Here is a 25,658-nt window from a genome sequence, read left to right as displayed (position 1 = left end):
CCTTTCTCCCAGTAAAGGCCTCTTGCCATTCATGATATGGTAACTGACAATTGAATCTTATTATCTGAATAAAAGTTGAATAATTCAATATTGTTGCTTGTTTTATGTTAATGAGATTTGAAATAAGATTTTCAACACTAGGTCATTGCCATGATATTCCCACTATTGCGGAGTTGTCTGGTTTCAGCGACTGTGGTGTCGTCTTGCAATATTCATTCTGCTGTGGAATGTACAATGTTCCCCAGAGACACTGGCATCAAGTTCTCACAGTGATTCAATGTCACCTATCATTTGAATTGTATAGGATATTGAGACTGCTACCATAAAGCACAGAGATCAATGAAACAGTTTATGCCTGTGAAGAAATCATCCGTATACAATCTTTTCTCACAAAAGTCATTGTTAGTAATGGGCCTTGGCTCCACGGCAGCAATTACAGCACAATGGAAAAAGCATGTCTAATACTTGTTCATTTATTCCACCTATACCAACCATATTTCCAGCAAGTTTTGTTGGGCAAAACTGCAGTGACAGCAATCAAAGATATAGTTTATAGACAAGCATCTATGTGCTTGAAAACACAAAATCCTTGGCTATTAGCATCTAACGAGTCTCAAAGTGAGCGCATTGACAATCTGGACTAACATTCTTAGCAAATCTTTCATTAGGTAAAGTGATATGGATTCTTCATTTGTGTGAAATGAATTATAATCAACTATAAATTTTGACATTAAACTTTGATCTGCGCTGTAAATGGCAGTTTCCAAATTGAAATTATCAGAATACCATTGATAAAGAAGCTGTCTGAAATGTTTAGGAAGAAACTGCAGATGCTGGTTTAAACCTAAGATAGACACAAAAAGCTGGAGTAACCCAGTGGGTCAGCCAGACATGATATGAGACCAAAAAAAGACACAAAAAGCTGGAGTAACTCAGCGGGACAAGCAGCATCTCTGGAGAAAATGAATGGGTGACGGTGACGTTTCATGTTGAGAACCTTCTTCAGACTAGTTAGGGGAAAGGGAAACGAGGGATATAGATGATGATGTAGAGAGTTAAAGAACAATGAATGAAAGAGACAAGTTAAGAAAAAAAGTATCGATGATAAAGGAAACAGGTCATTGTTAGCTGTGTGTTCGGTGAGAACGAATACAGACAATGACACTCAACAAGACATCTTTAATATATTTCATTCATTTGTTCTATATCTCTCTACATCACTGTCAATATCTCTTGTTTCCATTTCCCCTGACTCCCAGTCTGAAGAAGGGTCTTGATCCGAAACATCACCTATTCCTTTTCTTCAGAGATGCTGTCTGACCCACTGAGTTACTCAAGCTTTTTCTGTCTATCTTCTATTGGAAATGTTTGATTGGTTATGCAGTTGGGAGTGAGAAGAACTGTTATATCAGTTATATCAGTTATATTAAAGATTTGACATGGTTGACATGGACTTGGTGAGGCAAAAGTCCTGCTTTTGAGTTGCATGACTCTCTGATTCCATTCCCAGGTGTGGGCATTAAATTAACTTACTCTCCAGTACCCATTCCTTACTCTCCACTATGTCTAGAAATTCATATCAAGCAGTAATTTTTAGGTTTCCACGTTGAACTGTGAAAATATTGTCACCAGAATGTGTCACTAGAACTCTTTCAAAACAGTGAGTTCTGATAGCCTGATATTTTTTCTTGGTTTGGTGACTTCCAATAGCTGCCTTTCAGCACATTCACAACACTGTATTAAATATTTCCTCAAGATGAGTAAAAGCTCCTTTCAAATTGGCTGTATGTAGGTCAGACCTCATCTATATGTTATATTACTACAACTACCTTGAATTTGGATGATTGGGATGTTTGCAGGGACTCAGTGAGGACACACACCAGGGAAAATACCAAACTTGTTATGACAAATTATTTTAATAATTAAATAATTTGAGCAATTTTACAAATGGTCCTTATTTGCCACTGGGTGTCACTGATCCCTTCAACATAGTTACACGGTGAATTTCAAGCTCTCAGGTGCAATTTAAGATTCCAACTTTTACTTATTAACAAGCTCACCTGTTGCAAATACCTTAAGTTTTCCCAGACCCTAGTGTTGAAACAGCATGGTGAAAGTACACCAAATACACTTAAATGTCACACTCTGATTATTCCAATCTCATTAGGGGTAGAGCAATAAGAGTTCCCTTCTCTGGTTTAGTTGTAGCAGCTATTACCTAATGACGTTTTAGAATTTGTTCAATTAAATTACCTAATGTTGTATATCCTGAAATATTTTAATAAAAAATCAGCATATACCTTAAGCTTATGACGTAACAAGCCTTGGACTGAATCAAGCACAAATTGTGACCTCTTACTGAATGAAACATATACATAGGTTTATTGAAACATCATGTTGTTCCTTTTTCTCTTGACTGGAGATATACTCTTAATGCATACATTCGCTGTTTATGCCAAATATCCAACAGTTGACTCTCTAGATAAACATTTTCAAAAATGAGAGAGAATCCTTTTCCTCAGCGGGAGGTTTTGGACATGCCATTTTCTTTGGCTCTATTCAGGGTTTATCACAAAACATCATTTGGCACTTTATTTTAATTGACTGTGGAGATGGTGTCAAATACCAAATACAGTCATGCATACAAATCTGCTTACTCTTCGTGATGTTCTCAAAAAGTATTTAATGTATAAAAAGAACATTCACAAAATCACCAACAAATAAAGCCTCAAGGAATAAAAGTCTGTAAGAGTTCATAGCTGAAAGATTCTCATTGATTGGAACCTGCTATGAGTACAATAATTTTCAAAGCCAGCATAGATTTTGCCAGTACTTGCATTACTTGGCTGTCCGCAGTAAGATGTTATCTCCGGGAAAATTTTTCCTTCTTTTTGTGTTTTTAGATCAAAGTGATATTTAGCGTAATATAATTTGTGAAGGAATTAACAGAGCAGCATAATTTCATTTCTTTAAAATTAGAATGATCTCTGCTTCATCTTCTCTCTAAATGAGAAGCAGAGAATTATCCTGTTTTTATTTCCCAGTGCTGTATAGAAGTGGCAGAATTTCTGAGCATTCCAACCATATCTGATTAAAATCATCGCAAGTGATATCTCTAGTTTAGTGATTGGAACTGAATCATAAGGGTTATTTAAAACAATCTATTAGATTAAATGTCATGTTTTATTATTGTTGAAAATTGTTTTTTTTTAATTATTGCTGACGTATTAATTACATATAATGGCTCTGCTATAGAGAGATCTAAACACATACTCCAAGGTCATTGCAAACATAAGACACAAAGTGCTGGGGTAACTTAGCTGGTCAGGCAACATCTCTGCAGAACATGGACAAGTGATGTTTCGCATCTGGGCTCTTTTTCAGTGATTGGGGAAGGGGGTAGAGAAAGCTGGGGCAAGATAAAGCCTGACAGCTGGTCAATATAGGTGAGGGGAGTGTGTTAGGCAAATGGTTGGACAAAGGCCACGGATGAAAAGACAGGTGTGAGACAAAAGGTTTGAAGAGTTGCGAATTGTGAAGCTAGAGGAAGAAATGTAAGTGGGGTGAGAGGGGAGAAATAGGTGCGAGTCAAGGGGGACATAGGGCAGAGAGGGAGAGAAAAGAACTGGGGGTGAGTAAGGGGTTGAAGTGTTTTAGTAGCTACATAAAATTGGAGAAATCAATGTTCAAACCATTGGGTTGTAAGGTACTCAAGTGAAATATGAGGTACTGTTTTTCTATTTTGCATGTGAGCTCACGCTGTCAATGTTGGAGGCCCAGGACAAAAAGGTTGGTATGGAAATGGAAGAAGGAGTTAAAATAGTTAGCAACCAGGAGATCCAGCATGCTTTGGTGGACTGAGCGCAAGTGTTCAGTGAAACGGTCAGTGAATCTTATCTTGGCATTGCCGATGTACAGAAGGCCACATCGGGAACATCAGATTCAGTAGATGAGGTTAGAGGTGCACATGGTCCTCTGTCTCACCTAAAGGACTGCTGGGTCCCTGGTTGGAGGTGAGGGAGGAAGTATAGGGACAGGTGTTGCATCTCCTGTGCGTGCAGGGGAAATGGCCCGGGGAGGGAGTGGTTTGGGTGGGAAGGGATGAGTGAACCAAGGTGTTGCAGTACGACTGGTCTTTACTGAAGACAGAAAGGGGTGCAGATGTGACCAGTGGTGGGATGACATTGGAGGTGATGAAAATTTGAAGAATGTTGTGTTGCATGCGAAGGCTGGTGGGGTGAAAAGTGAGGACCAAGGGAATTCTATACTTATTCTGTCTGGTGGAAGGGGGAGCACGAGCAGAACTAGGGGATACGGAGTAGAGGGAAATTAATTGGGTCTCTGTTCAAGGGCCCTGAGACCTTCCGAGTGGGAGATGGAGGTGTAAAGGGACTGGACATCCATGGTGAAGATGAGGCAAAGGGGGCCGAGAAACTGAAAGTTATTGAATAGTCATAGAGTCATGGAGTCATACAGTGTGGAAAAAGGCTCTTCGGCCCAACTTGCCCACACCGGCTAACAATGTCTGAGCTACACTAGTCCTACCTACCTGCGATTGGTCCATATCCCTCCAAACCTGTCCAATCCTTGTACCTGTCTAACTGTTTCTTAAACGATGGGATAGTCCCAGCCGCAACTACCTCCTTTGGTAGCTTGTTCCATACACCCACCACCCTCTGTGTGAAAAAGTTACCCCTCAGTTTCCTATTAAATATTTTCCCTTTCACCTTAAACCTATGTCCTCTGGTTCTCGATTCCCCTACTCTGGGTAAAAGACTCTGTGCATCTACCCGATCTATTCCTCTCGTGATTTTGTATACCTCTATAAGATCTCCCCTCATCCTCCTACGCTCCATGGAATAAAGAGCCAGTCTACTTAACCTCTCCCTATAGCTCACACTCTCTAATCCTGGCAACATCCTCGTAAATCTTTTCTGAACCCTTTCAAGCTTGACAATATCTTTCCTATAACATGGTGCCCAGAACTGAACACAGTTTTGAAAGGCGTGTGAGATATCTCATTGAATGGCATGGGAGATATCTCATATGTTGGTCGATAGAGATTTGACAAGGAGAATAGGATGGAATCAAGATATTTGGAGATGAGTTCTGTGGAGCAGGAGCAGTCAGAAACAATGGATCTGCCAGGGCAGCCATGTTTGTGGATTTTGAGAAGGAGTTAGAAACGGGCAGTGTGGGGCTGTGGAACGATAAGGTTGGAGGCTTTGGAAGACAGATTGCCAGAGGTGATGAAATCAGAAATAGACTGGGAGATGATGGCCTGGTGTTCATCTGTGGTGTCATGGTTATGGTCAAGTATGAGAAAGTGTCCGAGAGCTGACGCCTGACTTCAGTATGGCAGATATCAGCCTGCCAGACTACAACGGCACAGTTCTTGACCTCCACTCCCCTAACCTCCTCATCCCCTCTGAATGCACAACCCTCCACCAACTCAGCAAAAATCCCAACATTGTTATTAGTGCCTTTAGGCCTTTTTCTCGGGTGAGGAGTCTTCATCTCCCGGTAAGGACCCCTTCACCCATATACAACATTCCTTCTCATCATTGCCTCCCCTTGCCTGCCATCTATGCTCTTTGGACCTTTTTGTTTCCAACTGCCAGCACGACATCAACCATCTTGACTCCTTCATCCCCATACCCATTCAAATCTCACTCTCTCTGAACGCACAGCCTTCTACTCCGCAACAATCCCAACATTGTTATTAGCTGACCACTTGTGCTCGGTCCGCCAAGGTCTATTGTATCTCCCGGTTGCTAACCATTTTAACTCCTCTTCCCATTCCCCTGCTGACCTTTCTGTCTTAGGCCTCCTCCATTGCCAGAGGGAGGCCACAGGCAAATTGGAGGAACCACAGCTCATATTCCCCTTGGGTCGCTTGCAACCCAGTGGTATTAACATAAAATTCTGCAATTTTAGTTAACTACAAAACCCCCACCTCCCCTTCATCCCCCCCCCCCCCCCTTTTCCTTTCTTCCCCCCTCTTCCTCTCTCCCTTGTTTCTCCTCCCATTTCCCCTCCACCTATTTCTCTCCTTCTTTGGCCTTTGTCCAACCATCTGTATTGCCTGGCTTTGTCCTGTCTCTCCTCTCTTACAGCTTTCTTGCTGCCCCTCCCCCACCATAATCAGCCTGAGGAACGGTCCCGAACCAAAACGTCACCTATCCATGTTCTGCAAAGGTGCTGCCTGACCTGCTGAGTTACTCCAGCACAATGTGTCTTTTCTTTGTAAGCCAACATCTGCAGTTCCTTGTTTCTCCAAGACCATTGGGTCAGCAACTGAAATACCATTACCTATCCATCCATTTAAGGCTGACTGATGAATAACAGCAGGCTACTTGTGGAACTATCACAATTATACCTGATCCTGCACTTTTTCATTTACTGTAGATGTTCATTTTCAAGCTGAATACATTCAAATGCAAACAGGGACAGAGAATTTTACAGAATTATTTTGCCGCCGTCTTTGTGGGTTGCTGGGCCATTTTTATTATGATAATAGTATGTGATTTTATCTGCAAATGTTACAGCTCCAAAATTGATCGCAAATATGAGTATCCTACATTTTCCAATTACCATTGAAGCTTAGCGCAATTGGCACAGAAAAGGCCATATGGTCCTCCAAGCCTGCTCCCCCATTCAATATGATCATAGATGAGGGCACACAAGAGACTGTAGATGCTGAAATCGAACAAAATCAAAACAAACTGCTGGAGGAACTTTAGATTGGATCTGAAATGTCGTCTATTTCTCTGTACAGCTGCTGCCTTGCCTGCTGAGTTCCTCCAGCAGTTTGTTTTTATTGTTCACGATCACCGGGTGGCGCTTCAATGGCAGCCTCGCCTACAGTCTGTCTGTCCTTTTCGTCTTTTTTTTGTTATTTTTAGTGTGTTTAAAAGTATGTGTTTAATGTTCTCTGGTTTGTTTTATGTGGGGGGTGGGCGGGGGTTCGGGGGAAACTAGTTTTCAATCTCTTACCTGGCTGGAGACGCGATTGTTTTCCGGATCGTATCTCCGATCGCTTTGCGGCCTAACATCGTGGAGCTGGCGGCCTTGCTCGGGACAGACTTTGAGCCCCACCGAGGAGCGTGGATTTACCATCTTTAACATCAAGGAGCTCGCAGTCTCTGGTTGAGACCGACATCGGGAAACTCCAAAAGATATACGACGTTCGACTAGCCCCGACCCAAGGTAGATCGCCCGGCGCAGGTGGGTTGAGATTCCCCCCCGCCCCCCGAAGCTGGGCTTTCTGGAGCGCTGGTATGGGTGTTGTTGGCTGCAGGGACTACTGGTCTCCAGAGGGCTAGTATGGACATTGTGGGCCAAATGGATTCTTGGGGTGGCAGCTCAGTCCCTCAAGCCTGATGTGCTGGCAGCTCACTCACGGCTGATGGGCTGGCAGTTGACTCATGGCTATTCCTTGAAATTCCATTTCAAGCAGAGTGCAAGGCCACCAAATTCAAATCTATTTCCCTACCACTTCAAGCAGGGTGTAAGGCCACCGAATTCAAGTGCAGTTTCATACCACTTCAAGCAGGGTGCAAGGCCACCAAATTCAAGTGCAGTTTCATACCATTTCAAGGAGGGTGCAAGGCCACCAAATTCAAATGCAATTTCATACCATTTCAAGCAGGGTGAAACCACCTTAAAAACCACCATAAAACCTCTTACAAAACACCACACTCACAGTTCAGTAGACATTCAGTGTGTTCAGTTGATTCACAGCTCAGACATAGTCGTGACTTCTACCTCCCCATCATGCAGAGACTGAGCCACACCCACACTTCCGGGTTTTATAATCCCTCCCCCACCCACCGGAAAAGATGTGGCCTTCATGGCGTGATTGGCAGGAGAGAGATTCCCAACATTTTTTAAACACTAATAACACTTTTGTTTTTCATTGATGGGAAGAATCCTCTGCAGAGGGGGACTGAGTAAGATGGCCAAAAATCACAGCCATAAGTGGTAGCGTTTTATCTAAAATCAATATAGTGCAAATAGGAAGTTGTCAAGTTTAGACAAACAACCATTTGCATGCAGTGCCTTTTCACTTCAACCCAAACCCAAACCCCCCAAACAACCATTTGCATGCAGTACCTTTTCACTTCAACCCAAACCCTCCAAACAACCATTTACATGCAGTGCCTTTTCACTTCAACCCAAACACCCCAAACAACCATTTGCATGCAGTGTCTTTTCACTTCAACCCAAACCCCCAAAACAACCATTTGCATGCAGTGCCTTTTCACTTCAACCCAAACAACCATTTGCATGCAGTGCCTTTACACTTCAACCCAAACCCCCCAAACAACCATTTGCATGCAGTGCCTGTTTACTTCAAACCAACTATATTTTCATTTTCAAACCACATTAAGGGCACTCACAGTTGAGTAGACATGTGTTCAGTGTTATTCAGAGCTCAGAGACACGCGATCCTCTGGCTTCCTCCAACTTGCAGAGACTGAGTGAGGCACACCACTTCCGGGTTTTATAGTCCCTCCCCCCCCCCACCAGCAGGGGCAGCAGAGAGAATGGCAACTTAAAAAAAAAACATTAATATCTCTCTGATTTTTCATCGATGGGAAAAATCCTCTGATCCAGGAAGGCGGAGAGGGGCTCTGAGCGAGATGGCCAAAAATGATGGCCGTAGGTGGCGGCGTTCTCTCGGAAATCACAGCACAGTGAGCCAAAAGCGGTCAAGATCAGACTTTTAGTAACATAGATAGTTTAGTTCAGTTTACTTTGGTTTAGTTTAGTTTAGTGATACAGCGTGGAAACAGGCCCTTCGGCACACCGAATCCGCACCGATCAACGGCATATTAACTCTACCCTACATACTGGGGACAATTTACATTTATACCAAGCAAATTAACCTACAAACCTGTACATCTTTGGAGTGTGGGAGGAAACCGAAAATCTCAGAGAAAACCCACGCAGATCACGGGGAGAACATACAAACTCCGTACGTACACAAGCACCTGTAGTCAGGATCGAACCCAGGTTTCTACCGCTACGCCACCGTGCCGCCCATTATATCCTGATCATTTACAAATGAAAGATTTGCCTTTAAATATCTCTATGGTCAAGCCCCCACCATTATCTGAGGTAGGGGAAACTAAAATTAATTACCCAAAAGGTTGGTTACAACCCAATGGTCCAAATGTTGAATTCTCAATTTTCAATTAATAGTCTTCAAAAGTCCCCCCCCCCCTCCCCCACCCCACTTCAAGGATACAGCTAAAGACAAGTGCCTTGCTGCTCAATCATTCTGATCATGACTGTGCCAAACCCTTGATTCTGTTATTTCCTATCTCACAGTTCCTTTTCTCAACTTGATCTGCTCTCTCATTAGCTGTTATGGCCATCGGTGTGGATGGACTCCTCAGTGAGGTATTTTGAATATGAGTAGGAAGGAACTGCTGGTTTAAACCGAAAATAGACACAAAATGCTGGAGTAACTCAGCGGGATGGGCAACTTCTCTGGACAGAAGGAATGGGTGACGTTGCAGGTCGAGACACTTCTTCAGTCCGGAAATGCTGCCTGTCCCGCTGAGTTACTCCAGCATTTTATGTCTATCTATTTTGAATATGAGGCAGGTTGGCATATGAGATAGAGGCACTACTTCAGGAATCCTCACATTATTCAGAGCAATGTAAAGAAGAGAATTAGGTGAGAAAGTTTTCATGAAACATGACAGTTTATGCAGGGAAGTGTGACGTTACATTGATCAGATCAAAGCCAAGTGAAACTCAGTGTTTCTACTGCTAACAATCAATAGTTGTTGCCCCATTGTGCCTCTTAAATTAGTTAATCAGTGCATTGGGTGAAAATGAGCTTCTATTGGAGTCTCTGCGGGGATATCTTATTTCTGAATAATTGTGGACTCGATTGGCTTGAAATGTTAGTGCCTCACTGCAGATCACTACTCAGCGAATTCCAATCTGTTTTAATTGCTGTTATGTGTATTATTCATCACCACTGTATTTATACTACTGAAAATCCCCTAGATCTTGAGCAGCTGTCGAAAGGGATCAGGATTTGGATTCTGATTATGAAGAGATGATCTGACAAAAGTACATTTTATGTGGAGGTCAGTGTTTCATAGTCGGCTACACATACTCTGCAATAATCCTTTTTGGTATTTAGTCAGGGATCATTCATTCTTCAACCAATGTAGATCTGCAAAGTAGGATGTGAAAGATTACAACATAATCTGGGCCCTCTTCTCTGATTTTGGCAGAATGATGATGGTGGTCAGGTGTCTGCAGAAAGAAGTTTATTTTTGCTGCCGTTGGTCATATAGATATAGTCTGAAGAAGGGCCTTGATGCGAAATGTCACACATTCCTTCTCTCCAGAGATGCTGCCTGTCCCTCGGAGTTACTCCAGCATTTTGTGTCTATCTTAGATATAACAAGAATTATTTCTCCACGAAGGATCCATCCTTTTGCTATTGATGTTACCGCCTCCCTTGCTTTATTGGTAGAAAAAACAATTGTAGTTCAGTAGGGACTTTGCCAAATAGTCATTGTCACTCTCCTCACAGATGTACAGATCTCTGAGCTCCTTAAACTATAGTTAGATTGTGCTGCTCACGGAATAGAGTAATATCAGTGCAGCTGAATCCCTTGAACTGTTGAAAGCATTGGAATTAAATTTTCAAGAAGACAACGGCATTTTCCATTGCAATTCTAATGTTTGCTTTTTAGCAGCACTGTGCAGCTGCAGGAGAACTGCAACCTGATGTGATATGTCCGGGAAGTTGATGTTCCCCAGGAAAAACCTTCTGCCCAATGCTTACCAACAATTTAGTTTCACGTGGATGCCAGGAAACATGGTAGCAGGATGGCTGCATGATGTCCCACAATTTAACATTTGCAGCTATGTTCATATCATGATAAAGGCTGTCCTTATAAAGGATAGGGATATTCATGCCCTACTGGTCTGAGTAGACAACAGTGAACAGTGTGCACATATGGATTTATTTTAATTACTGAACACTTTCGGGCACAGGCAGTGGAAGATTGCTTGCGTGTGAACCTTGAGCTGTACTCAATAAAGAAAGATCATTATTCCCTGTACCAGTATTGGTACTGTACTGTGTCTTCATGGTGATGCTTGTGTGATTCATTCAGACTGAGTTTTAGTGACTGAAAGAATGTACATGGTGTAGTTTTGCAGAGTATAATGTTGGCATCTTCCTTTTCTAATGAAATATTGTCAATGATTTCAACCCACAGGGACATAATTAAGCCATTTATTGATTGTATTAAAATTGGCCATGGTTAATAGCAAGGCGAAGAATATTTCAATCGGCTGCTCAGGCAAGTAAAGATTCACTAATGGAATTCAATATGGAAATTCAATACTAAGAAATAGATTAAAAAGAGGTAAAACAAGGCAAGGGAATACACAACAAATATTTGGAAAGTGAACAAAATGTGTAGGATAGAGCTGGAGATGCTGGTTTAAATCGAAGGTAGACACAAAATGCTGGAGTAACTCAGCGGGACAGGCAGCATCTCTGGAGAGAAAGAATGGGTGACGTTTCGGGTCGAGACCTTTTCAGACTGTCTGACGGTCTGAAGCATGGTCTCGACCTGAAACGTCACCCATTCCTTCTCTCCAGAGATGCTGCCTGTCCCACTGAGTTACTCCAGCATTTTGAGCCTATCTTTGGAAAGTGAACAATGTATTGGAACAGAGGGCTCTTGGTGTTCATCTTCCGAGATACTTTCAGTTAGAGGAGTGGCTGTTAAGCCGGTTAAGAAGGCATCTGGTATACATGAAGCACTGGATTAACTCCACTGAGTTACCTCAGCACTATCCGTCATTTAAAAAAATCAGCACCTGCAGTTCCTTTTTTCCATTTGCCTTTATTAGTCAAGCCATAAAGTCTACAAGCAGGCAGGTAAATGCAGAATCAACAGGTTAGATCACAAAGTCATCTCTACGGCAATGACAACCATTCCATTGGTAGGATATGATTGCTTTTGAGTGCAGAAGAAATGTATAAGGTTGTTAGCATGGCTCCAAAAGCTTAAGCCACAAATAAAAATGCTTGGGTAGAGTTGGCTCTCTTGTAACAAAATAAATTGGTTGAGGTATGCTGAATTATAGAAGTTGGTCAAGGAAGACCCATTTCTCTTAGCAGTAATTATAGTAAGTGGGGGAAGTGGACTGAAGGTGATTGATTGAAACAGTAAAAGTGAATAGATTTTTCCCTTCAGTGAGGATAGTCTGGGACTGTAACTTAATGTCTCAGTGCCTCAGATATAGTGGATGCATTAGTGATAATTTTTCAAAAACTCCTTAGATTCTGGAGTAGTTCCTGAGGATTGGAGGGTAGCTAATGTAACCCCACTTTTTAAAAAGGTAGGAAGAGAGAAAACGGGGAATTACAGACCAGTTAGTCTAACATCGGTAGTGGGGAAACTGCTAGAGTCAGTTATTAAAGATGGGATAGCAGCACATTTAGAAAGTGGTGAAATCATTGGACAAAGTCAGCATGGATTTACGAAAGGTAAATCATGTCTTACGAATCTTATAGAATTTTCCGAGGATGTAACTAGTAGAGTGGATAAGGGAGAACCAGTAGATGTGTTATATCTGGACTTTCAGAAGGCTTTCGACAAGGTCCCACATAAGAGATTAGCATACAAACTTGAAGCACATGGTATTGGGGGTTCAGTATTGATGTGGATAGAGAACTGGCTGGCAAACAGGAAGCAAAGAGTAGGAGTAAACGGGACCTTTTCAGAATGGCGGGCAGTGACTATTTGGGTACCGCAAGGCTCAGTGCTGGGACCCCAGCTATTTACAATATATATTAATGATTTGGACGAGGGAATTGAATGCAACATCTCCAAGTTTGCGGATGACATGAAGCTGGGGGGCAGTGTTAGCTGTGAGGAGGATGCTAGGAGGCTGCAAGGTGACTTGGATAGGCTGGGTGAGTGGGTAAATGCATGGCAGATGCAGTATAATGTGGATAAATGTGAGGTGATCCACTTTGGTGGCAAAAACAGGAAAGTAGACTATTATCTAAATGGTGGCCGATTAGGAAAAGGGGAGATGCAACGAGACCTGGGTGTCATGGTACACCAGTCATTGAAAGTAGGCATGCAGGTGCAGCAGGCAGTGAAGAAAGCGAATGGTATGTTAGCATTCATAGCAAAAGGATTTGAGTATAGGAGCAGGGAGGTTCTGCTGCAGTTGTACAGGGTCTTGGTGAGACCACACCTGGAGTATTGCGTACAGTTTTGGTCTCCAAATCTGAGGAAAGACATTCTTGCCATAGAGGGAGTACAGAGAAGGTTCACCAGACTGATTCCTGGGATGTCAGGACTTTCATATGAAGAAAGACTGGATAGACTTGGCTTGTACTCGCTAGAATTTAGAAGATTGAGGGGGGATCTTATAAAAACTTACAAAATTCTTAAGGGGTTGGACAGGCTAGATGCAGGAAGATTGTTCCCGATGTTGGGGAAGTCCAGGACAAGAGGTCAACGTTTAAGGATAAAAGGGAAATCCTTTAGGACCGAGATGAGAAAAACATTTTTCACACAGAGAGTGGTGAATCTCTGGAACTCTCTGCCACAGAAGGTAGTTGAGGCCAGTTCATTGGCTATATTTAAGAGGGAGTTAGATGTGGCCCTTGTAGCTAAAGGGATCAGGGGGTATGGAGAGAAAAGGTTCTGTACAGGATACTGAGTTGGATGACCCTGAGTACTGAGTACTATCCTGAGTACAGGATACTGAGTTGGATGATCAGCCATTGAATGGCGGTGCTGGCTCGAAGGGCCGAATGGCCTACTCCTGCACCTATTTTCTATGTTTCTATCTCCAAAAGAGGGGCAGAGGCTGGAATTGACACCAAAATATTTACATATCTGTATCATAAATTCCAATGCTGCAGGGCTGAGATGTGGATATGCAGCTTAAATGGAGAAAGTGTTGCATGAGTGGGGCACACATACTGTATGAGCAGCATATGCCAATATTTCAAAACATTTTCCCCTCACAAACAGAACTGTTTTCCTTTTATCTGCTATCCTAGTTCAACTTCAACTAGTTCTCCCAGTAGTGGGAGAAGCTTGAAGTTGTACCAAATTCATGCGTAAGTTGTGTAGATCCAGGAACATGTCAGAATTAGCTCTGTACGAACGTTCCATGAGCTGTTTGGCACTCTTGGCAGCCCACTCAACTAGTCCATTCGACTGTAGATATTCAGGGCTGCTGGTGATGTGGCGAAAACCCCAGCGTGCAGCAAACTCCTTGAAGTGTTGGTTGGTAAATTGACTGCCGTTATCAGGTAACAGTATGCACGGAGCTCCGTGGTCTGCAAAATGGCGAGCAAGCTTCGAAACTACCCCGCGACAAATGGGGCTGCTAAGAAAATCAACGTCAAACCATCCAGAAAATGAATCGACAAGTACCAGGTACTGCTTGCCATGCCACTCAAATATATCAGTTGCCACTGTAGACCACAGGAGTACGCACACTGCACAGGACACCACATTCTTGATGATGTATTCGGCCATGCCAGGCCAGTAAAACATGCTTCTTGCCTGTAGGACGGTAGCTTCAGCGCCTGGGTGCCCTGCGTGGACAGCGTTAAAATACTTGCTGTGCAGCAAATCAGGGACCACAGCCTTGTGTCCTTTTAAAATAATGCCATCCTGCAGCACTAGCTCATCATGGACGGCAACGAAAGGCTGAATTGGCAGCTACTGTCATTTGGAAGACATGCTGCGCCCAGTCCGTGTTGTGAAGCGTCACAAGTCAGTGTGACCGGTCGTTTAGGATCAAAATAAGCGAGAGTAGGAGCACAAGACATCTGCTGCTTAAGAGTGTCGAACGCCCTCTGCTGTTGCTCTTGCCAGGTCCAAGCAGTGTCTTTGTGTGTAAGCTGGTGCAACGGGGCTGATATTTCACTGAAGTCCAGAATATATTTGCTCAAGAAGTTAACCATGCCAAGGAATCTCTGCAGACCGAGCACGTCTGTGGGTGCTGGGAGCTCGTTGATAGCACTGGTTTTCACCGGATCAGTTTTAGGCCGTCTTTAGTAAATGCATGGCCTATGTATTTCACCTCACTTACCCTGAATTTGCATTTCTAAGGATTTAGCTTGAGGTTGATGGCCTTGGCGCGATCTTAGGATTGATATAAATCCTTATTTCATCTTTATTCTTCTTCTTTGCCACGACCATGGTGGAACCCCAATCCGAGGGGTCAGCGACGGGAGCAATCACACCTAGAGACACCATTCTGTGGAGTTCACTTTGAGCACGGTCCTGCATAGCATGGGGAATCTTATGAGCTGGACGAACAACTGAAATGACCTCAGGGTCAATGGTAATCGTGTATCTAACAGGCAACCTGCCCAGCTTGTCGTCAAACAAAGTTTTGTATTGTGTCAGGATTTGTTGGTTAAAGTCACAGGCTGTAGTCAGATGACAAACAGAAGGGCAGAAAGAGACAAGTCCCATGTCTTGACATGCATTGGCACCCAGCAAAGACGGCATATCCTCATGAACAACATAGAAACTCAGGTTGTGGACACGTGAGTTAAGACAGCAGCGTAACTCAACTTGACCGATAGGGTGCACTGGACCTTCTGCAAATGGGAGAAGGGAGGCAGCCGTAGGAGTGGCAGTCTTAGTTTTTCGTAACTTTTTAAACACAGCTAGACAAATCACATTACCGCCAGTGTCCACTTTCAAATAAGGGTTCTTGCCATTGACGAGCAAAATGACCTTGGGGTCTAGTTGGTTATGCATTAAATCAGGTACAGGATACTGAGTTGGATGATCAGCCATGATCATATTGAATGGCGGTGCAGGCTCGAAGGGCCGAATGGCCTACTCCTGCACCTATTTTCTATGTTTCTATGTTTCTATCAGACAAGGAATGTACATCGAAGTTAAAACCTTTGCCAACAGCCTGCAAATCCATGGGAGCTTGTTGAGAGCATTCTGAGAACAAGTTCTCATGGGCAAGTGAATTAACAGATTGCCTTGTTTGAACTCTGTAGGTACGTGAACGACAGCATCTGAAGAAATGATTTATTTTGTTGCAAAATCTACATATTTTTCCATATGCAGGGCAACGGTCACGAACAGCAGCATGTGAACCCCCACTGTTAAAACAATTGTCTATTGATCTCACAATAGGGTTGTCGGGCACTTGAGGAGAACGGCGAGAGATTTGATAAGACATACGGCAACATTAATTTCACGATCAGCAGAGTGTCCGAAAACCTTTGTATGAGTGTCAGCCATTTCAGCAATGCGACAGCGGATTTCAGCAGTCTCTAGAGTAAGCTCAGCATCTCGCAGTAATTGGTTGCGTAATTTATCATTGCAAACATCATAGACCAAACGGTCACGGACTAGGCTATCACATATATCCCTGAAATCGCGCCGATTGGCAATGAGCTTCAATGCACTGACAAACATCTCCACAGGTTCTCCCTGCCTCTGGCTTCAGGAAAAGAACAAATGCCTCTCCATGGCCAAGTTAGTACGTAACTCACATAACTGTCGGAATTTGCGTAGTAGGCAGTCAGGGTCTCAGATAGATTCAGCAGGAATGATCTGGACACCAGCCGGGTCAAATCTAGCTGGGTCATAATTAAATCTTCTGGCACGTCGAGCAGCTTCTGTGCCTGCTAGATTAAGAAGAATTGATGCTCGAACACCGGGAGCAGCAGTAGGGTGAGCCGCTTCAATGTAAATTGAAAAATCCTCTTCAAATACGCCCCACCATTCTGCGAGGTCCTCGCCAAACACCAGGATCTCTGGTTTTCTGAGAGCAGAAACCATAGTAATAAATACCGGAGAAAATAACAAACTAAAATAAAAGCAATATAATTAAGCAATGAGTGAGTCCATACACTCTGACACCATGTTGTGCTTCTGCTGCTGGAATAACTTAACTCACACACTGATTAAGATCCAAAGACTTTATTAACCTTACAGCATAGGTAACTTCATCTTAGCATGTTACTCTAAAAGTGAGAGAGAAAGGGCAGGGAGGCTTTCTGTTAAACTAGTGGGTGTGACTACAAAGTATGACTCATAACATGAGTTTCTGATCTACACCCATGACACGAGAAATCTCTCTACTCTTCATGGCGGCTTCATTCTAGTCGACCATGTGCTGACCATGTGGCAACTGCCGTCACCTAAAAAGTTGTCTAAGTGGGACAAGCTCATTAATTGCCGGTGAGATATTGGAAGATTGGAGGATAACTAAAGTTATTCCAATATTCAAGAAGGGCAGTATGAATAAGACAGGAAACCACAGACTATTGAGCCTTATTTCAGTAGTAGGGAAACTGTTCGAAAAAGTAAGTGGAGGAAGGAATGGCAGATGGTGGTTTGAACAGAAGAGAGATACAAAAAGCTGGAGTAACTCAATGGGTCAGGCAGCATCTCTGGAGGAATAGTTGACAATTTAGGTCGAGACTCTTCTTCAGTCTGAGAGTCATGGGAAAGGGAAACAAGTGATACAGATAGTGATATAGCGAGACACAGAACAAATGAATGAAAGAGATGCAAAAAGTAACAATGATCAAAGAAAGGTGGTTCCCAAAATGGTCCATTGTTGTCTGTAGGCTAAGTGATAATGTGTTATATAGACAGTGAAACTCAACAGGATGACAGTGAAACTAACATGGTGAGGGACAGAGAGAGAGGGTTACTTGAAGTTAGAGAAATCAATATTCACTACCCAGTGGTATGAATATTGATTGCCTTCAGTAACTGAATCATGGAATATCAGCATTGGGAAATTATGTTGCAACTTTGCAAAACACTGGTTATCCCATGCTTGAATATTGTGTGCACCTCTGGTCATTGCATCATGGGAGGGATATGATTGTATTGAAAAGAGTGCACGGGAGATTTACCGGGATGTTGCTTAGATTGGAGGTCATTAATTACATGGAGAGATTAGATAGGCTGTGCAAAGGAGGCTGAGGAGTGAACTGATAGAAATATATAAAATTGTGGAAAGGATAGATGGCCAATATCTTTTCCCATTGTGGGAGTATCAAAAACAAGAGGGCATAGGTTTAAATTGAGAGGAAATTTAAATTTAACGGAATTCTGAGAGCTAAGCATTTTATAGTGTGGTGTTGGTCAAGACACCAGGTTGACAATACCTACGCTGACACTCTTAGTAGAGTAAACTCACGTAATATGGTTTATTTCTGAAGATGGACAATAGTGACAAAAAGGTCCGGGTCTACACTTGGCTGTACTCCTTTGTCATCACTGAGGAGGCACAATTAATAAGGGGTACTCTGCTTCCTGTCCTGCTTTCTTATTTGCTTGTCTGCTTCCTGCCCTGCTTGCGTGCTGCTCTGCTTGCTTTCTTGCTTGCTGCCCTGCTTGCTTGCCAGCTTCCTTTCTTATTTCCTGCACTGCTTGCTTGCCAGCTCCCTGCCCTGCTCGCTTACTTGCTTGTTTGCTTCCTTGCATACAGTTTGAATGTGGAGAAATAGGATTAGTGAATGAACAAAATGGTTGGCATGGACATGGTGGACTGAAGTGACTGTTGCTGTGCTATACGATTCTGCAACTCTGACTTCCACTGAGTGATTCATTAAGTTGCATCACTCCTGGTCAGGATTCTAATATGGTTATAATCATATCCTAGTCTACTCTCGACTGCCTGAACCTGCAGAGAGTGGTGAACACAGCCCAGTCCATCACAGGCATGTCACTTCCTTCTATCCAGTCTATCTTCACTATACTTTGCATCAGGAAGGCTGGAAGTATTGTCAAGGATGCTTTGTCTCCCTAGCCATTCCCTTTTCTCTCTTCAATCATCTTGGAGAAGAGACAGATTGAAAGCTCAGACCTCCAGACTTAAGAACAACTTCTTCCCCTTTGCTATCAGAATCTTGAACGAATCACCTCTTTTCATCCTCCCGGTGCTGCCATATTTTCTGCTCTTAATTCTACCTCATTTGGTTATTCTATTGTATTTTTTTTTTTTAATTTGCATTACTTCAGATTTGTTTTCAGTACAATTTTGCCCCATATCACTATTTTGTGCTCATCATTGTACTTATTGGTGTAGTTATTGTTTGATACTGTTTATTCTGAGCTTCATGTGAATAATGATTTTCATTGCACCTGGTGTATTTGACAGAAACAAACTCAAATTTGAATCTTAATTCGATCTTTAGCTTTGCAAATCTAAAAACAAACTGGTATTCGACTATGTAGGGTCTTGACGTGTGGAGAATGAATATAAATATTTCAATAATATTTAGCTGACCAGCTTTGAACTCATAAAGAGACTATGCTGGGTAAATTTATTTAAATGGTTGGCAACATTATGTGAGTACAACCTTCATAAAAATTACAGAAGAGAGTCTATTCTGAAAGCAAGTAAAGACTAATAGATTTGCAAGAGGTACTTAATCACTTAAACGAGACAGATGTGGAGGGGGAGAGAAAAGAGGATGTCAGGAAAGATAAATTGTCTGGTATAAGATAGTCAATAAGCTGTTCTAGAATCAGTGAGAAGAAACGCGCATGAACCAAAGACCAGTACAAGCAGAGCTCATTTGAAAAGGCATATGTATGTCTATATATTGTACAGTACATGAGTTCTGGAAGCAAAATAAATAAAATAACAGAACTGAGGATTGCTAAGAGTAGTGTAATTGTAATGCAAATGTCAGAAATACTGTTTCAAATGGATACATTAATGCTCGTCCAACCTGTTTATAAAGACAAGTCTTTTTAAACAAAATTTATGATGTTGCTAAGAGTGAAATCCGCTTGATAAAACAATTAATCCCATGTCAGATGAAAAAGCTTTATAATTTTCAAAGTATCTCATTCATTTTAGAAGCCAACGCATCACCAATAGACAACCAGGTCAGTTTATGAGCTGGTGTGAATTTTTATCTGATGAGATGATAAAGTGTTATGTACAGTAATAATTTTTTATTACTTAAATTTATAATTTTAAATATAATATAATATAATATAATATAATATAATTATATTATAATATAATATTATAATTTAATAAGATAATTAAATCAATGCATAAAAATTTAATCAACCAAATTGATATTATAAAATCAAAATATATTTGTATAAGATTTGGTAAAAGTAATGCATAATGTTTATCGTTATATCAAGGAAGACGCATGAAGCAAAGATCATTTAGTATCAATTTTGATCCAGGAAATATACAACAAATGGCAGTTGTTAAATCTTGTGGGACATTAAGAACCATCAAATGCAATTTCACTTAGTCTGAAGTTCCAAGTTATTTGACCATGAGCCTTCCATAAGCTTGGGTACTGTCCAATTTACCGTCTTTACCCTATTGAGGACTTTGAACTTTGTCTATAGAGTTTGCCTCGATTGTCTTTATGTAGAGTTACATCTGATCTGATTAGATAGCACGCAAAACAAAGCTTTTCACTGTACCTCGTACATAACAAGAGTAAAACTAAACTTAAACCTAAAGCCTGGTAGCTACTTTCAAAATGGCTAATATTAATAGAAAGTGCTGTAAACATTTAGCATATCAGGTAGCATCTGCAGAAAGAGAAATAGAATGCACCTTTTAGGTGGAACACCCGTCTTCAGAGCTTGGAAATGGTGGCACAAAAGGTAGTTTTAAGTTTCACTGAGGATGGCATGGATGAATAGAACAAAGGGGTAAAGAATGTTGTGGCATGCGCTCAGGGTTGCCTTGAGGATGAGTTGTAGGAGTTGATTGAACGTTTATGAGGGCAGTTAGAGGATAATTACACAGACAAGATGTGTAATGTATTGCTAATAGCTGTGCTGTGCTACATACCCAGTAGGTCAGGCTGCACTAATGGAAAGAGAAAAACGGAGTCATTAACACTGATGGATGACTTACAGCAGAAATGGGCAGTTCTGATCCTAACAAAAATAGAGACTTGCCAGATGTTGGAGTATTCAATACTGATTCCAGAAGGTTGCAAAGAAAGATGAGGCAGTGTTCCTCAAGCTGCATTGGGGTTCATTGTAACAGCGCAGAAGCCCAAGGGTTTCAAGGTTTCAAGTTCAGTTTATTGTCACATGTACAAATTAAGGTACAATGAAATTTGAGTTAACATACAGCCATACTAAGTGAAAAGCAACAAGTAACACAGCCACATAAAATAAAAGTTAATATAAACATCCACCACAGCGGCTCCCCACATTCCTCACTGTGATTGAAGGTAATACAGTCCAATCTTCTCCCTCTTTATCCTCCTGCGATTGGGGCCATCAAAGCTCCATTAGCCGGCGATCCGAAGCCCTCGTGTCGAGGTGATCGAAACTTCGAAGTTGGGACGATTGAAACTCTCCACGGCTTGGAGCTCCTGAATCGGTCTCTAACCAGGGTCAACGTTTCCCCAGTCTCCCCCCCCCCCCACATAAAACAAACAAAAGAACACTAAAACATACTCTTTAACACGTACTTAAAATAACAAAGAAGAAAGGACAGACAGACTGTTGGCGAGGCAGCCACTTGCTGGCGCCACCCATAGATAGATAAATCAAAATGGGGTGGAGTGTTAAGTGATCATGGAATCTGCATTTAATATCCCCAGTGTAGAGGTGAACACATTGTGAACACTGAATATAGTATACTACTGCTGTACCCTCGAGCAGATTGAAAGTGAATCGCTGTCACCTGGAAAAAACTGGTTCATGTCCTTGGTTGAAGAGAAGAGGTGAAAGATGTTACATCTCCTTGAATTGCATCATTAAAATGTGCTTTCTCTATCTAACAGAGCTGCCTCTGCTACTGTAAGTTATGCATGTGTGATAACTGATGTATGATATTAGTTCAATTTTCCAAACCTGACCTGCTGCGCTTGTGCCATAACCCTGCTATTACACATTATATCAGCCTCTAGTAGCCCCACCAAGCCATTTGATTTGAAGCCCTTTACAACTCTTCCTGATGGTAACATGAGCCTCAACCTATAACAGAAAACCAGGAGAGAATATGCCATTTCTCCGGTCAGCATTTCTTGCCAGGCATCTGTCCCCTGCCAGTAATTTGTGTAAGCAATCATATTCCAGGACCAAGTTCCATGAAGTAGGGCAAATTTTAGAGATTTTGGGAGGGGTGTGAAAAAGGTGCAAGTCCACTTACCTGAACACCTGACTGCAAACCCAAAATGGTGAGATATGAATGTTTAGTTTAGTTTATTGCCACGTGTACCGAGGTACATTGAAAAGCTTTTTTTGCATGCTAACCAGCCAGCAGAAAGACAATACATGATTACGATCGAGCCATTCAATGTAGATTTGCTGCGCACGGAAAGGGGAAGTATGATTTTGATTCCTCTGTCTTGGAAGCAAACATAAGTTGAATTTTAAAGACTCGGAGAAGAGGCAACTTGAGACAACAATCTGAGACTGAGACCTTTTTTTGTCTCAATGGGTGGCCATAGCTGTAAACACACAGTGGCAGATCACAGTGATTTTGATTCGACATGCTTCCTGAAACTAACTAATTGGTTTTGACAAGCATTGACACTTACTGTCTGTTGCAGAATATCAGAAAACTCATTTATTTTGATTAGGTGGTATGATATTTTGAGCAATGCAAATTGGAAATTGATTAAAAGACTAAAAGTAAGTGAAAGACTCACTTTTGAAATTTATCCTGCCGTTGACCTTTTTGTTCCGGTGCCCTTTTACATAGTCAAATCTGATAATTCATCTCTTTTTTCAAATGCAATAATGATGTTGAACATTTGAGTCCATCACTTTAAATGGTTGTTTAGACATGAAAGCCCAGAATTGGAGTTGACATTTTTTTGATGCAAATAACAGGTACTGTATGTCAGATTCAGAAATTAATGAAATAAGATTCAAATAATTAATTTACAGTGCCCTCCATAATGTTTGGGACAAAGACCCACCATTCATTTATTTGCCTCTGTACTCCACAATTTGAGATTTGTGGTTAAAGTGCACATTGTCAGAATTTATTATAGGCCATTTTTATACATTTTGATTTCACCATGTAGAAATTGCAGCAGTGTTTATACATAGTCCCCCCCATTTCAGGGCACCATAATGTTTGGGACACAGCAATGTCATGTAAATGAAAGTATTCATGTTTAGTATTGTGTTGCATATCCTTTGCATGCAATGTCTGCTTGAAGTCTGCAATTCATGGACATCACCAGTTGTTGGGTGTCTTCTTTGGTGATGCTCTGCCAGGCCTGTATTGCAGCCATCTTTAGCTTATGCTTGTTTTGGGGGATAGTCCCCTTCAGTTTTCTTTTCAGCATATAAAAGACATGCTCAATTGGATTCAGATCGGGTGATTGACTTGGCCACTCAAAAATTTACCATTTTTTAACTTTTTAAAACTCATTTGTTGCTTTAGCAGTATGTTTGGGATCATTGCCTTGCTGTAGAATGAACCGCTGGCCAATGAGTTTTGAGGCATTTATTTGAACGAGCAGATAGGATATGTCTATACACTTTAGAATTAATTATGCTACTACTATCAGCAGTTGCATCATGAATGAAGATAAGTGAGCCAGTTCCTTCAGCAGCCATACATGCCCAGGCTATAACACCCCACCACCGTGTTTCACAGGTGAGGTGGTATGCTTTGGATCTTGAACAGTTCCTTCTCTCCTCCATACTTTGCTCTTGCCATCACTCTGATATAAGTTAATCTTTGTCTCATCTGCCCACATGACCTTTTCCCAGAACTGTGGTTGCTCTTTAAAGTACTTGACAAACTGTAACCAGGCCATCCTATTTTTGCGGCTAACCAGTGGTTTGCATCTTGCAGTGTAGCTTCTGTATTTCTGTCCATGAAGTCTTCTGCGGACAGTGGTCATTGACAAATCCACACCTTACTCCTGAAGTGTGTTTCTGATCCGTCGGACAGGTGCTTGGGGTTTTTTTTAATTTATTTTATTTTTTTATGTACAAAAATATAACCAGCAGCATATGACATAATACAGTTATTGTACAGCTTCAATTTTGATTTTAGCTATAGTTGAGAGAAAAGAAGAAAGAAAAAGCAAGAGAGAGGAAAAGTGAAATGTGCAAGGATAGAACCCCTAGACTACCAAAGTGGTGTAGCCAAAGAGTGAGTAAGCAAAAGAAATAAGGACGACGTAGAGAGAAAAAAAGACAAAAACAGAAAGAAAAACAAAAGGTGATGATATACCTGCCTCGCATCCCTCCCCACCCATCACCCAACCGTAATTAGATTTAACTCCAAAATTGTGTTGCACCATACTATCCTTGTAATAATCAACAAATGGTGTCCATGTCTTCGAAAAATCCTCTGGTTTTTCTGCTGACAAGTCTTGGAAGGAGTATTCTCTTCCGGATGGGTTTGCAACCCACCATACGTCTGTTATATTTGTATTTCTTATATACGTATTTAAGAGTCCGCTGGATTTTGATTTTGTATTATATCTCTTTTGTTGTGCAGATTTATCCAAGTATTGATCCAGAATGCAAATGAAATCTCCCCCTGATGATATCAGGTTTTGCCTGATAATTGGTGGAGTCTGAAATTATATTCAAGATTATATTGAAAAATTGTGGGTTGTCAAAGTTAGGAGCATAGATATTTACCTTAGTGAGTGGGGTAGAGTATATCTCCCCAGAAACTATGACATAACGACCATCTTTGTCTGCAATGGTGTTTTTATGTTTAAATGTTATACCCTTACGGATTACAATTGCAGTGCCTCTGGATTTGGAGAGATAGGAGGAGTGATATGTTTGACCGATCCAATTAGCCTTCAGCATGGTCAGAGCTTGAGCTTTAAGATGTGTTTCCTGTAAAAATATTATATCAACATTAATTGATATGAATTGGGCAAGAACCTTACCCCTTTTAATTGGCTCGTTAGCGCCCCTAATATTCCAGCTACAAAAAGTAATTCCTCCAGTTTTCTTCAGAGGGTCGTCTTGCATTATAGCTTACATGGATTCCCTTGTTTCAAATAATGCAACACAATAACTCAACCTTCTGGGTGTTGGGTGGGTGCCCCCAATTTCAGAACTCTGATCGTATATCCCAAAGAAATGTGCCCTATGAAGAAAAAGCGAAAAAAAGTGCTAAATGACATAAATGATAACAAAAAGCAGTATTTGAGTATATTGTGTGAAACCACCCACTGGTGGGAGAATTCGTGTGATCTTCCGTAGGTGAAAATCTCATTTAGCTCCGCCCCTTACAAACTAATATTATAGGAAAGCAAAAACAGGCCAGAACCGGATATTATATGCACAGAAAACAAAACACAGAACATGTACTGTAAGTAGTTCATCTTATAGGTTGGACTAAGTAGGTATTTACTATTTAAATGTTGTATGTAAATTAAAAGAAACAAATTTTTGCTTATTAATAATCCTGTATTATACAGTGTCGAAGACTGTGAGACTGAGTAATTTCCTCTAAGAGGATTACATTTCTTGACTAGGTCTAAGTGGGTATTTACTATTGAAATACCCAATTTTAATTAACAGAATATCATACTTATAGGTATTCGTATATTAAGCACATACTCGGATGAAAAACCATCTGGCTTGAAGGGGTTAATTGAAATCTCCTGCCAGGCGTGTCTCTCTCTCTCTCTCTCTCTC

At 41.5% G+C, this 25,658-nt stretch overlaps 1 protein-coding gene and 1 long non-coding RNA gene across 2 annotated transcripts in view; both read left to right on the top strand.

Annotated features, from left to right (window-relative positions):
- gpc5 (glypican 5) overlaps positions 1-25,658 on the top strand; it is a 650,538-nt gene that overhangs the window by 199,026 nt on the left and 425,854 nt on the right. The gene's annotated exons all lie outside the window — the stretch shown is intronic.
- On the top strand, positions 10,153-24,670 carry LOC116974473. Its single transcript, XR_004412368.1, has 3 exons — positions 10,153-10,164; positions 23,428-23,430; positions 24,574-24,670. It is a non-coding gene; the product is annotated as an uncharacterized LOC116974473 (long non-coding RNA).

The sequence above is a fragment of the Amblyraja radiata genome, chromosome 6 (assembly GCF_010909765.2).
Source record: "Amblyraja radiata isolate CabotCenter1 chromosome 6, sAmbRad1.1.pri, whole genome shotgun sequence".
Taxonomy (NCBI): domain Eukaryota; kingdom Metazoa; phylum Chordata; class Chondrichthyes; order Rajiformes; family Rajidae; genus Amblyraja; species Amblyraja radiata.
Note: the sequence above shows the minus strand (reverse complement) of the source record. Positions and strands in the feature narration are given on the sequence as shown.